Source organism: Equus przewalskii, chromosome 5 (genome assembly GCF_037783145.1).
Source record: "Equus przewalskii isolate Varuska chromosome 5, EquPr2, whole genome shotgun sequence".
Lineage (NCBI taxonomy): Eukaryota > Metazoa > Chordata > Mammalia > Perissodactyla > Equidae > Equus > Equus przewalskii.
Window position 1 is genome coordinate 69,829,991 of NC_091835.1, and position 15,170 is coordinate 69,845,160.

General features: G+C 43.1%; 1 protein-coding gene across 8 annotated transcripts in view; it reads left to right on the forward strand.

Moving 5' to 3' along the window:
* Positions 1-2,970: 2,970 nt before the first annotated feature.
* SCN8A (sodium voltage-gated channel alpha subunit 8) overlaps positions 2,971-15,170 on the forward strand; it is a 176,470-nt gene continuing 164,270 nt past the window's right edge. For 7 of the 8 annotated variants that reach the window (XM_070621362.1, XM_070621364.1, XM_070621368.1 and 4 more), the window contains exon 1: positions 3,284-3,423. The gene's annotated coding sequence lies outside the window, so the exon portion shown is untranslated. Of the gene's footprint in view, positions 3,108-3,283; positions 3,424-15,170 lie in introns of those variants that run through there. The other variant, XM_070621361.1, reaches the window with a different exon arrangement.

The following is a 15,170-nucleotide window of genomic DNA, read 5'->3' on the forward strand; positions in this document are numbered from 1 at the left end:
TACGTCATGATCTAAACATTATTATAGGTTGGTTTAACATTTGAAAATCAATCGACGTAATTTACCATATTAGAGTAAAAAGAAAAACCATAGACAGAAAAAAATAGACAAAATTAAAAATCCATTGCTGATAAAAACTCTCAGGAAAGTAGGAATAGAAGAGACCTTCCTCAAAATGATAAAGGGTATCTAGGAAAAACCTACAGCTAATATCATGCTCAATGGTGAAAGAGTGAATGTTTTCCTCCTAAGATGAGGAACAAAGCAAAGAAGTTTGCTCTTACCACTTCTATTCAACATTGTGCTAGAGGTCCTAGCCAGTGCAGTAAGGCAAGAAAAAGGAATATAAGACCTCTAGATTGGAAAGGAAGAAATAAACCTCTTTATTTGAAGATGACATGATTGTCTCTGTAGAAAATCTAATGGAATCTACAGAAAATCTATTAGAACTAATAAGTGAATTTAGCAAAGTTGCAGCACATAAGATCACATAATATGCACAAGTTATACTTCTGTATACTGCCAATGAACAACCAGAATTTAAAATATAAAAATACTATTCAATAGCATCAAAAATACGAGATATTTAGGAATAAATACCGGAAAGGTGAGCAAGACCTGTATCCTGAAAACTATAAAACATTGTTGAGAAAAATTAAAGAGAATCGAAATAAATGGAGTGATATCCTGTGTGGTGGTGTTACAATGTCAGTTCTCCCTAAGTTGACCTGTGATTCAATGCATTCTTGATTAAAATCCCAGGGGGCTTCTTTGCAGAATTTAACAAGCTTATCTAAAAAGATCCATATAATTTAAAAAATCATATGGAAATATAAAGAACCTAGACAAGCAAAAATCAATATTAAAAAAAGAAGAGCAAATTCAGAGGGCTTATACTATCTGACTTCAGGATTTCTTGTAAAGCTAGAGTAATCAAGACAGTGAGGTATTAGTGTCAAGACAGACAGAGATCAATGAAACACAATAGAGAGTCCAGAAACAGACCCTTAACATACCTAATCAACTGAGTTTTAACAAAGATACAACGAATCAGATAGTACAGGAACAACTAGATAGTCACATAAAAAATTTTAAAAAGCACTTAGATATGATCCCAAAAGCATGATCCACAGAAGAGAAAATGATAAATTAGACTTCACAAAAATTAAGAATTTCTACTCTTTGAAAGACACTGCTAAGAGAATAGAAAGGTATGCCCAGACTGGCGGACAGGATTTACAAATCATATATGTCATAAAAGACTTGTATCCAGAATATATAAACATCTCTCAAAACCCAATAATAAGAAAACAAACAACTCAACTTAAAAATAGGCAAAAGACGGACACCTCACCCAAGAGGATTACTGATGAGAAATAAGCCCACGAAAAGATGCTCAATATTTTTAGTCACCGTGGAAATGCCAATCAAACCACAATAAGATAACACTACTCACCGTTACAATGGCTAAAATGAAAAGGACTGGCCATGCCTAATGCTGTCAAAGATGTGGAGCAAATGAAACTCTCATTCTGCCACTAGGAATGTAAAATGGCTCAACCACTTTGGAAAGCAGTTCGGCCCTTTCTGAATGTGTTAAATATACACCTACAATAGGACTTAGTCATTCCATTCCTAGATATTTATACCCAAGAGAAATGAAAGCATATGTCCACATAAAGACTTGTACACAAATACTCATAACAGCTTTATTTGTAATAGGCAAAAGCTGGAAATAACCTAAATGTCATCAACAGGTGACCGGATAAACAAATTATGGTACATCCCTATAACGAATACTACTCAGCAATAAAAAGGAATGAACTACTGACAGACAACAGAATAGTCAACAATGGAATAATCTGAAAATAATTATGCTGAGTGGAAGAAACCATACAAAGAAAGAGTACATACTGTATGATTCCATTTGTTTAAAATTCTGGAAAATGCAAACTAAAGTACAGTAATAGAAAGAAGATTAGTGGTTGCCTGGAGAGGGAGTGCGTGTGGGAGAGCGATGCACGCAGGGATTACAAAAAGGCATGGGGAACCTTTTGGAGGTGATGGGAATGCTCATTACCTTGAGGGGGGTGGTAGTTTCATGCATGTATACATATGTCAAAATTGTTCACTCTAAACATGCATAGTTTATTGTACATCAAATATACCTCAGTAAAGCTATTTTAAAATGTATGTAGTGCGCACACTACGTGGCGTGTGCCAGGTTGCGTTATAAATGTGTGAAATGCATTCTCCTCTTTAATCCTCACGAGAAACCTATCAGGTTGGAACTGTGATTGTTCCCTTTCACAGACGAGAACACTGAGGCTGAGAGAGGGGGTTAACGCCCAAGTCTACCCAGTTAGTAAGTGGCAGCCTGACCATACCCTTTCACTATTAACTGTGGAAGGGCACAATAAAGTGCTAAGAGTTCTCACGTTCATTTTCTAGATCCTCGTAAGATTGTGGAGTCAGCATTTCAAATGCTCGTGCCTACTTGACGGACAAACTGAGGTTCAAGACGATTAAGGCGACCTGAACACAGTCTCAGACCTGGGGGCTCAGGGGAGCGATGTCTCCCTACTCCTCGTAACAGGGCCCTGTCCACTGAATCACAAGGCTCCCACTGCTGTTGACAGACTTCTGCGTTTTTTTTCCAGGCGGCCAAACATCATGTAAATTGAGTTCCTTGTGTTTATGGATGTCAGAAACTCCAACAACTGAGCTTGGCAATCTTCCTGCGCACCTCCTTCTGCGACCGCCCGTTCAGGGGAAAGGGAAGACTTGGCATTTGCAAAGGTCACGAGACACTCGAGTCAACCGAGCACCTTGGGTTTCAACACCGCCCAGGTGCGGGCGGGCGGGCGGCATCCCGCGCGCGTCCCGGCGCTCAGCCCGCGGCCCCTCCCGCGCGGCTCGGCGGGGGCGTCGGGGAGGCGGGCCCGGGGACGCTCGCGAGGCGCTCCGGCACGGCGCCCCCTGCCGGCGCCCTGCTTCCTCGCCCGGATCCGGTCCGGGCGGCGCGGGGACGCCGGCCTGAGCGCGAGCGAGCGAGCGGGCGAGCGGGCGGGCGGCGCGCTGCGGCCGAGCGGGCGCGCCCTGCAGTGGTAGGTGGGCCGCGGGGCGCGGGCGCGCGGGCGGGCGTGCGGGGGCCGGGGGCGGGCGGGGGGCGCGCGCCGGGGGTCGGCGCGGGGGCGGGGCGGGGCGGGGGGGCCCGGCGGCGGGGGCGCGCGCGGCGGCGCGCGGCGGGCGCGAGTCATCAATTATGCAAGGACTCCGGCGGCGCGGGGGGCGGGCGCGGGGAGCGCTCCAAGATGGCGCCCACCGCAGTCCCGCCCGCCGCAGCCTCGGCGCCTCTGCAGTCCGGCCGCGCCTCCCGGGCCCCGCGCTAGGGCCGCCGCTGCCTCCCTCGCCGCCGCTGCCGTAAGTCGCCCCAGAGCCCCCGTCCCGGCGCCGCTCCTCGCCCGCCGGCTTCCCCTTCTCGCCTCGGGACCCCGGAGCGGAGCTCGCCCGTCTCCGGTCAGGGGCTTTGCCGCAGAGTGCGCGGCGGGGCTCGAGGGGCACGGAGCCGGGCGTCTGCCCTCCCTGTTTTGGACAGGTGTTTGGAAGTCTTGCTTCCTTCTCCCGTGTTTACCTGGGGTCCCCGAAGAGAACTGAGGACCGCTGGCCCCCACCCCCACACGCCCTCGCTCTCCTCGGCTCTCGGCTGCGTTGGGGACACCAGCCTGCCCTCGGCGCCCCTTCCGTGGTGCAGCCTCCCCAGCCCCCGTCTCCCAGGGCCGGCAGAGTCGGGGCCCCTCGCCGGGTTGCACTGGGAAGGGCAGCGCTGTCGGGATCTTCCTACAGAAGCCCATCAGCTCTACCCCCTCCCCCATGTCTTACTGCATCCTTCTCCCCCATCCGGCTCCAGGCTGTTACCAACTGCAGAAACCAGGGGTTCCTGGGTTCTTAGGGCGGCCAAAACTCCCTCTGTCCTTTACTCGGATGCATCCGTCCCCCTCCCGAGAGTGTGCTCTGGGGCTGTGTTGGGGGCCCCCGGGACCTTCCTTGGCAGGCTAGGATTCCTGCATTAGGGAGTACATCACTTTCAGAATATCCCCTTCCCCCACCCCTACGCCACCCGATGCAGAGCTTGCTCCTCTCCTCCTCTCTCCCTTTCCTCCCCCACCTTACCACCAGCAGCGGCACCCTGGGCTTCTTGTTGGCGTTGGGCTTACAGAACTGCCCAGCTCCACGGGCGTGGACCCCTCCTCTCTGTTCTCTTGGTACTTGGAGGCCCGCAAAGCCTCTGCATTTTTCCTGAGGGCTCAGCTCCATCCCCTCGGTGCCAGCAGCAACCACTGGTGGAGACTTGGCAGTTAACTTTCCGGGGTTAGCCAGGGCTTTAGACCCCTTCAGGAGCCCCAGCTTCGAGGTGGGGGCGGGGGGGGGGGAGTGAGAATTATTTTTCAGCCTGGTAAATATGATTCTTCAAACCATGCATTCCTTCCAACTACTCCACTCCGTGTCCTCTTCCTCACTTACACTGCAGTTTTTGAAGCATGGGGGAATACATTTTATATCCGGAGATTCCAGGCGTCGATTTCAGCGTTCGTAATAAAAGAATGTCATCTGTTTGGGGGGGAGAAGGTAGAAGAAACTTTGCATTGCATTTGGCTAGTTCAGGGGGAGGGAGAAAGAATTAGCACGGAGCAAGCTCCACCACACAGGGAAAACTGCCTTTGATGCACAGTGGGCACCAGAGAAGCAGAGATGGAAGCAGGCACTGTGGGTGAGGACCTTGGGGGCAAAGGGGGAGAGTGCTTTTTATAGCTTTTTTCTCAAGTTTGAACCTGGAGAGCCTTTAGAGAGGCAGTGCTGTGTTAGGGCTGGGGGAAGTGTTTCAGCTTCCCAAGGGAGATTTCGGGTGTGGTGGGTTTTCACTGTTTCACAATCTCTCTGTACTTCTCTTTTCTCCACGTGCATTAGAAAGATATTGGGGGTGGGGGGACTTTTTTTCTTTGCTCAAAAAAAATTTTTTTTGATGTGTAATGCAAATGGCTGGATAACATTACCACCTGGTACCATCCTGGTAGGAATCTTGGGGGAATCAGACTTAAAATGCTGAAAGCTTTGTAACATGTTGCCTGTAACCTGGTTCTTGAAATACTGCAGCATTTTTGCTTTGGAACTCATGACCCATAAGGCCTTCAATTCTCCCTGAAAGAGAATTTGATTGCGCGGAAAGAGGGGTGGTAGGGATGGTTTGATAATCAGAGAGCATTCTCTGTCCTAGAAATTGAGGCTCTCCCTGGAGAGAGCTGCAGGCATGTTCCATGTTCTCTGCACATCTGTTTCAGGGTATGTGTAAATGTGTTGTTTTTTTTTTAGGAGGGCTGGTGGTGGGTATTGCAGAGCAATTCTCGATAGTGCAGGCCGGGTGTTGGTTTCATGGGTTCAGTTTGAGAGGCTGACTTACTGTGCCTTTGGTTTTCATTTGGGGTTTTGTCAACTTTTATCAAAATATTTGAAGGATTTTGTTTTAGATTAATAAAGGATAATGAAGTGGAATATAGCAGACTTAAAAACAAACCATGTAGTTGCTTGTTGCTTTCTTTGTAGGACCTGTCACGGTTTTTTCTCACGGCCCAGCTTTAGTTGCCTGTCTTTAGGCTGGCGCCAGGGTTTCTTACTGTGGTGCTGAAATGACAGTTCCCCGACCAGCTCTGCGGTGAGGCGCGCACGTGCTGGACATGGTTTGGGTTTTTCTTTGCTTTTATCGTCAGCAGGCTTTCCTGTGGATGTGTGTGTGCATGCGCAGCTGGGTTTATACTGGAGGTTGCAGGCTTAGGTATCATATTTTATTACTCCCACATAACTCTTCGTTTTGGCTGTCCCTCATGTGTTTTACAGGCTGCAACTGATCCATATGTAAGTCATGTAGTGACATTTTGCTGACTGCGTTATTTCAGCACATTTCAACAATTTCAAACAGCAAGGAACTGTTAATATTATGAGAGTTTTCTCTCTATGAGAAGTAATTAGATAGTTCACTAAGTTAAGTTGGATCAGAGGGGCATCTTCTCTGAGTTGATTTGAACAGTGAACTGGGAAAAGGACTCGACACAACAGAGGCCAGTATGTGATCCATTGTGTCACTAGAGTAGACTTGTCAAAAAAATTATTTTGAAATCCTAGGATAGGAAGGGGGCCATAGAATTCAGCTTGTATAGTCTCCCACCCAGTACAAGAATCCCCTTAGGGGAGATCTCTGCTTTGAGTACTTCTATTGGTAGGGAACTTACTGCCACATAAAGTAGCTCATTCCATTTGGGCTCCATTGTGACTGAAGTACTTTAATGTCATTGAAAAGGTAGAATACATAAAGTTAAAAGACGATAAGTTGGGACTATATCAGGGGCAAGTGTCATTCTTGTGCTTGTTACTAAGAAAAGATTGACCCTCAGTGTCTGTAGAGATTATACAAGAAACGTGCACCTGCTTGAGGAGAATACAAAGATAGAGACATATCCACCTAAAGCAAGAACAACATTCCATGAAGGGAAAGAAAAATAATTAGCTTTAATGTGCTGATGTTATCTAACAAGTTTTCTGGAGGCACATGTGTGAATTAATGAATGCTTAATTCCTATAGATTATATCTGAGAAAGAAAATAAACCCACACTGTGTAGAAAGTGTTAAAAATACAAAGCTTATCCAGAATGAGATCAGTTTCCAAAATTATAAAAATAATGCATACTTATTGCAGGAAAATTTTAATATATGTAACAGACAGGAAAAAAGTCATCATTAGTTTTCCATCCTAAGCAAAACAGTTGTCTGTGTTTTATTGTATATTTTCAGTCTTTTTTTTTTTCCTATAGCAAGAGCAAGCAGCACTTGCAAAAGTTATTGAGAATAATTTATTTTTAAACCAAGCCTTTTAAGCTCTTAAGTTCATAGTCCACTAGTTAGTCATTTAGGGACTTAAACACTAGATTATTGTATTTCAGGGTTTTTTTTTTACTGAATCATTTTTAAATTTTCCAAAAGATTATCTTTAATGTGAAAGAATTCATTCATAGAATTGCACTCTTGTAGAGTCTCCTGATTTAAATTTAGCAAATTAACTAGAGGAATAAAGAAGTCTTTTTTCAATCTACGAATCAACAATTATTCTCACTCTGCACCTGCTGTGTGTGAGGCGTTGTATTAGGCACTGACACTCTTCAGATGGCGAGGCCAGCTTAGAAAATGATACTGTGCTCAAAAACTATGGCTCTTGAAGTGTTGAAGGAAGGAAACAGAACTTTCACCCTTTAGGTATGTTAATCGTTCAAACACCGTATGGTGGACTGTTGGTCTAGCCCAGTGATATAACCTGAGAAAGAATAGTCTGTGCAGGAATAGGAAGTAAATGCAGGAAAAGAAAAGACAAAGAAGAAGTCTTCTGTAGAATTTTTTCTGTCCCTTTGTGAAGTTATAGAGACACAACCAGGACACACAATTAAGTACTTCGTCAGGAATTAAGGTTAAATGAAGATTCAAGAAGGTTGCCATAGTTACACCATTGAGAAGAAAAAGTCAGAAGCAGTCTGGGCTTTGGAATTGGACAAAACGAAGTTCAGATCTTGACTCTGCTCCTTATTAGCTTTGTGACCTTGGCCAAGTTATTTAATCTATGTGAGCTTCACTGTTCTCATCTTTAAAAATAAGAATAATAATACCTGTGTTGCAGGCTGTTTGTGGGGATTAAATGAAATCTCTGTTTCCTTATGGTTTCTGACATGTAGAGCTCAGTATGTATTAGCTCCTTTCCCTCTAGAGATTTAGCAGCTTAGTGTGTATTGATATGTGTGTTTGCAGTAGTATATATGTAGCGTATTAAATTTCAGTAGTCTGAAAAGCAGACATGGTTTTATCTTCAGTCTGGCCGGGAGGACAGAATCTGCAGTTACCCTGGACTTGGGTGGACGTTGCTGGTCTAAAAGGAGAGAAGCTTTACTGTCCAGTTGCAGTGCTGATCCCGCACAGTGCAGATGCATTCTCAAAGTAACTCTTTCATTGTTCATTCCCAAACTATTCTAGAATAGCACTCTTTACCAAAAAGGAACGCTCTGGCCCTCACAGCTGGCTGGCAGCTGGGCTGTTATTAGCTATAGCCTGGGGTCTGAAGGTGGCATGGGCCCGAAGGCTGAGGCTCCCCTTTCTTCTTGCTTGAGCTGGATGTTTTCATTGTGGCCAGTGGTCATACAGGTTTGGAGTTGCTTTTGTCTTCAGCCTCGCTCTAGGTTTTCCTGTTATAGAGACTTTGAACAGGCTTTATTTATTTAGAGGCTTTATTTGAATGGGTCTCATGCACTTAGGTCTCACAGCTGACCATTTACCTTTGGTAATTATTAGTGTGTATTGTGTGCTTACAGAAACTTTAAAAACCCTTCTGTCAGTCGATTCTTTGAGTTAGGTAAGGAAGATATTATTCTACCCATTTTATAGCCGAGGATACTGAGTATCCCAGAGCTTAAGTGAGTTGTCCAGGGCGACAGGACCATTAAATGGTGGAGTGGAAACTTGTACCCAGGTTGGTTGACTCATGCTTGAAGATTTTTTCCCATTAAATGGTGTTATATTCTGGTGTTCATATAACCAAGTAATGTGAACAGTTTTGGCTTTATTTTAAGAAATTATCATTATCCTAGGTAGCTAAACATATCTTAGTGAGTGGGCATAATGAAAGATTCTGGGATAGGCAGGGGGAGGGCAAAAGTACCTTGGAAGGAGAGCATCTTGGAAGCAGGAAGGATGAGGGAAAATGAACAGAAGATGTATCAATAAATAGAATATAGATGAAAATAGAGGCATTGAAGTAACACACTTGTTTTGTTTCTGCAGCTATCCTAGCTTTTTAAGAGGCCATGATGTCTTGGTGTCTGCTTATCTTTCTTCAGTTCTCTTGCTCACGAGTACACACCTTAGTTACTCATGAATGCTCTCACGTTGCCAACATAAGTTATAACCAGGACCATAGGGGAATTATGGCCGCTCTCACCTGGACTTCTTGCTTATGCCCAGCTGGTATTGGTATAGGACTCAGAGAAGAACAGGGTGAGTGTCCTGGGGACCGGTGCTGGGAGGGGTATGTGATGTGGAGCTGAGAGAATTCTCGAGACTCTTGGGCTAGAAGAGCAAAGGTGAAAAAGAATGATAGTTAAGATTTTCCTTAGGCCTATGGAGATGTGTCTGCTGAGGAGAGTGGAAGGAAATGAAAGCCAAGAGGCTGAGGATCTAAGAGGTGCTCTTAGTTTGGGACTGAAGCTCTTGATCCCGGAAGGAGTTAATTGGGTGGGATGACTGAAGTGTGAGCTGGAGAGGTTTGAAGCACTGTTATATTCCCTGTTGGTGGTCGGGAGAGGCCTCCTGTGTTCATGGGGGCTGTCTCAGGATCTGGAAATGAAAACCGCTGAAACCCCTCAAAAGACGTTTTAACAGGCTCCTTTCATGTTCAGTTGATTAGTGCGGTTTTTATGCTGTGAAATCTTTGAGTTCCTGGGGAGTAAGAATATTAGAGAAATATGGTGAGTGCTTATTTATCCAGGGATGGTTTATCTAGGCTGTGAATTATACATGTCGTTTATTTTCCTCCCTTTTTCTGCATTTTGGGTATTTAACTGATCATTAGCATTTCCACCAGAGTGAACTTGGGAAGGGAGAAAAAGTCAAAATTAAAACGTTACTTTAAATTTTTAGATGATTAATACAGGAAGACCACAACTACTTTATCAATGAAAAAGCAATTCATGTTTCATCTGTTCTTATTCTTTCTTTATTTTAGTGGTATAGACAGTTGAAGGCTGAGCCTCTGAAGGCTTAATGTTCACTGGAAGCCGGTGTGAAATAGCATTTTTCCTTCATTTTCCTGAGCGACAGCCCTATAAATAAATAGGGCTTAATTTATTACATGGTTAGTTTCCTGTTTTGGGAGGAATTCTTCTTCAATTAGGGATTCTGCAGCAGGCGTTTGCTTCACATCCACCAGCGTCTTTTTGTCTTAGCAAGAAGCTGGATAAAATGCTTTTAAATGCAAACAAATTGATGCATTATTATTAAATTGCAGAGAAAAATGGAGCAGGTTGCAAATGAGACTGTACAGCTTTCTCAGAGGTCAGAATACCCAGAAATCTCATTTGCTCCAGAAGTCTCAGTGGATTTCCTAAGATTTTGGAGAAGACTAAAGAGGTGAAATGTCTTGTTTCTAGGAAAGATGCCTTGAAGAAAATAAGGCATTTTTTAAAGAGTGGTATTGTGATGGGGAAGACAGTGTTGGGAGTGTGTGGAATCATCCAAGCTGGAGACTGAGAGAAGGTGAAAATGGATGAGGGAATTTGGATGTGATCTTGGGGTGCCGCTCCTATTTCAAGAGAAGGAGTTCTCTCCTCTCTGCACACTCCTTGGGGGTACATCTCTGTGCACTGCTGGGCTCCAGTGGCCCCGGCCTTCTGCAGAGGGCGTGGAGCCTTAGGAAGGTGTTTTGTTATTTTACCCCTAGCTGTGCTAGAACTTTGCTGCAAAGTGTTCTTTATCTCACCTCTGCATTGGGAAAACTGAAGAATATTTTTTTTGCTTTATAGCAAAAAATTCAGTAAACGACTTAAATTGTTTGCATTTCCTTTTTTTTCTTTTTTTAGGATTTTTAAGTAATTTAATATAAAAGCATTTTCTCTCCCTGCCCCACACAGTCATTTCCATAGTTTTTTGAGGAAGACTGTTCAATAGTTTGATAATCTGGACTTTCATTTTAGATCATCTTAGATCCATTAATTCCCTCTTTCCTTATGCTATTGTTAATTCCCTTATGTTTTATTTTTCTTAGTAAAATTTATATTTTAATTTCTTGGCTTGTTTAAAGTACAAAGTTCGTTTGAGTCAAAGCAGCCCTTTTCTACCAACTGCATTGCTTTTTAGGGTTTCCATTTGAGAATTAGTTATGAAAAACGAAAGTAGAGAGGAAGACATGGCCTCGAGAACTATTAGTCTGTTGCTTTCTATAGGGAATAGAAACCACCTCTGCTGACCACACCGGTCAACAAATACTTAGTGAGTAGCAACCGAGGGTGAAGCATTGGGACAAGTATTGAAAGAGATAAAAGATAGACCTGATGTTTTAGGAGCTTATTTATTTGGTGAAATGAATTTAACAAAAATGTAAAAGAAGAAGAGGTTTTCATAATGGTTCATGATAACATTTGAAAAGGGTTTAATTGCCACATGAATGGTATAGACAATAAGTAAATTGATTTTTTAGGAAAGAGGGCTTCAGGCTGGTATGAGCAGAGCCAGGTGGTGGAGGAAGTATGATTTGAGCTGGGCTTCGCGGAATGGTTGGGTAGAGCAATGGGAGCCAAAGTGAGAGGGTGAGAATGTGCGAAGTGTTTGGGGGATCTGTGACCAGATCAGTTGGGCTGGGGTAGACCCCCCAGTGGCAGATAAGCCTGCAAAGATGGGGTAGAGTTAACCAAACGTTAAGGATTTTTGGAAGTTGCATTTATCCTTAGAGACAGTAGAGAATGTGGAAGATTTTTGAGGGAGTACAGAATGGCACATAAAGCTGTGCTGTAATGGTCGAAGAGGAACGGTGTCTAATAAGACGGACCAGAACAAGGAATGGACATCCAGTTGATTGGCTCTTTGACCTCACTTAGCTGTATGGTGACCAAGGCTTGGACTAGGATGGTATTGATGGAGATGGAAGGAAGGAAAATCATATTAGATTTTGTATATGTGGGTCACATGGATGTGTGTGTTTAAGTAACATTTTTCTAATGTAAGAAATTGTAGGCAGACTCAGTAGGACTTGGTGAATGACTTCACACTGGGGAAAAGGGAGAAGGAGTAGTTAAAGATTATTTTGCTATTTAAAGTTTAGAGACAGAATCTTCTATTTAGAACATCTGGGGAAGTATGTTCTGTAATACATGTTGGCAGTCTAGTCCAGAGCGGCTTGGTTAGCAAGCTAGCTTTATTTCTAATTTTTAATCCTTCTCTGCAGAGGGTTTTTCCTCCTTGCTTCTAATGTTATTTCTTTTAGGAAAACCTAGATCTTCCAACTTCTTTATTCTCTGTGCTCTCTCGCTGATAAAGATTGCTTAATCTTTGCAGGTCTCTATTCTTTTCTTATTTTGAAGTCTTTCCATTGTCTCCATTTATAGACATAACTCATTGTCTTTCTCCTTGATATTCTCAACTGACCTTGAATTTAGTGTGTAAAGAAATGAGAATTATTTACCTTGTCATAGACCTAGTAGTTGACTTGCTTTGTCCTTACTGAAACTCAGCGGCTTTCTTTCTTTGGTCATTTGCTCATATTCCTTGTGCTTCATGAGAGCTTTAGTATTGGAAATTGCAGGCTGAATCAAGGTAGCAACTGAGAAGATTCTAATAGGTGAAAGCAGAGTGAAAGAGTTAGGCCTTCTTAGCCAGTGCTGTTGCTTTCTGTTTAGGTTACTGAATCTTAGGCTGTGGGTACAAAATGTCAGACTTGGCTTGCATAAACTTCCTTGGTGTATGTAGCTGGAGTACAAGACAGTGGCCAGTGGGCCCTAATGTGCAACTTCAGCATACAGAGGTAATTTAGAGCAAAGGCTGGGTTCAGGGAGCTTGGGTTCTGTTCCAGTCTTTTCTAGTCAGTAAAGACCTTTGAATAAGAAGAAATAAAGGGTAATTGAAACCTCAGAACATATACATACAGAATAACAGAATGTACCTAGAGAAAAGCAATTTAATTTAAAGCAATAAAAATTTTCATTTAATTTGTTAATATTAGTTTCTTTCTCACCACTCAAGTTACTGAGTTCTTGCAAATTCCACTAACATGTACCACAGTGTGTGCTCAGACAGTTGGCAGAAGTCCCCATGGTTTATGTGGAACCAGTAGAGCAGACAGAGTTCATGCACAAGGTGTTAGTAAATTTAGTCCTTTATTTAGGGATGGAAAGCATCCTTACAGGAATCCAGTTAGGAGGATTCCTGTGCAATCACACCGTGGGTTTGTACCTGCCTCCTGGTTGCAATGCACACAGTAACAGTGATTAAGAACAGTTAACAGCAGCCCCTTGGGAAGGCGAGGTAGCCTGAGGTAGCCCGAGATGAGGAGGGTCCATGTAGACCACAGAACTGAGCAATGGCCATTATTTTCTTAGTCTAGATGTTCTAGAGCAAGTAATATTTATAGATTTTTATTATTTTTTTAACTTTCTATATGTGGTATTTCTGCTTCCTTGTCTCTAGAAAAGGTGGGATCTGTAAGACCCGAGAAAGGCGCAGATTGAGCGATTAAATGTACTGGGGAAAGAGAGTAGAATGACCATTGAGTATGTCACTTACCCCGCAAGGCTTTTTTTTCTGACTCATACAAGAAACTTGAGCGATAAGTGCCAAAGGGATAAGACTTCTTTTATTTTGGGATCTTAATGTAGATTCTTGACATTAGAAATTGCTCAAAAGCTTTGTGGGTCAAAGAAAATAAGTCTGTTTTGTGTGATGAGTGGATATCAAAGACTTAGTATTAATTAGATCCAAGTGTTTTCCATCTTTAATTTTAATTAGATTATATCCAACCTGACCCTTGGGGGCAGCTGTGCTTTGTTCCCAGCCACATGCTCCTTCCTGACCATTAGTGAGCCTTTGGTTTGCATTGTCCCTTGTAGGTGGTAGGAGTTGCCAGTCTCTCACCTCCCACTCCTCAGCAGGACGCAGTGCTGGTTCCCAGTGGTGAGGCATAGCCGTCACACAGGGAAAAGAGTGACTTATATGCCCTGCTTGGGCTCTGGTCTGGAGCCCTGCCTTTGCCCAGGGTAGTGCTTGGGGAAGGGTTTTTATTAAAGAGCAATGCATTTATCACTTGGTGCAATCTGTTATTACATCTCAAGAAAAAAAAATCATCCCCAGAAAGCAGTGTCACCTTTCTAGCCGGGATTCAGAACTGACAGCTCCTTTAGGCACTGCTTCTCTTTATAGATGTTGATTGTCAAGCCCTTTCCAGTTGTTTTTTCCTGCCATGGTCTAGCCGCAGAACCCAGCAAGAACTCTTATTTGTGGGAACTGAATGCTGACTTTTGGGGGTATTCTACAAATCCAGTGTGGATCAATAGAGTGCAACGTATGGGTGCTAGGTGCTAGTAGACATTTTGGGCAAGAGAGTATCTGATGTTTTTATGGCCAAAATTTAGGCATTAGAACCCCTGCCGTCTAGTTATGGCTTTGGGCCAATACACAGTGCCCCTAGGACAAATGAGAGTCTTTTTTCCTATTTGGAAACTTATTCCTACTAGGGTACTGTTTCCTTCACAACAATAAGATCAATAGAACTAATGTTGCAAAAGCTTTGGAAGTTCTAGCTCTTGTATGGTAAGTATTTTTTTTCCTTTTAACATTTTTAACAGCTTTGGTTATTTTTTCTCTTATTATTATTACTTTTTGAATTTATAAATAGTACAATTGAAAAAAATTTTGGTGTACAGTTCTGTGAGTTTTAACACACGCATAGATTCATGTAAGCACCACCACAATCAGGATGCAGAGCAGTTCCATCACGTCAGAGAGCTCCCCGCTGCTGCCCCTTTGTAGTCAGACTCTCCCTAACCCCTAATCCTTGGCAGGCCCTGATCAATCTTCCATTCCCATGGCCTTGCCTTTTCTAGGATGTCCTATAAATGGAATCATACTACATTATGTAACCTTTCGAGACTGGCTTCTTTCACTCAGCTTAATACCTTGGAGATCTGTCCATGTTGTTGTATTTATCAATAGTTTGTTCTTTTTCATTTCTGAGTAGTATTCCATTGTATGCTTATATGACAGTTTGTTTATCCATTCAGCTGTTGAAGGATGTTTGAGATGTGTCCCAGTTTCAAGCGGTTATGAAAAATGCTACTGTAAACATTCGTGTATAGGTTTTTGTGTGACCCTAAATTTACATTTCTCAAAGATATCCCTAAGAATGAGATTGCTGGGTAATATAGTAAGGGTATGTTTACCTTTATAAGAAACTGCCAAACTATTTTTCAGCGTGGTTATACCATTTTGTGTTTCCACCAGCAATGTATGAGATTTCAGTTACTGCATATCCTCATTTGTGCTTGGTATTGTCAGATTTTTGGTTTGTTTTTAAAGTTGATTTTATTGTGGTAAGAAC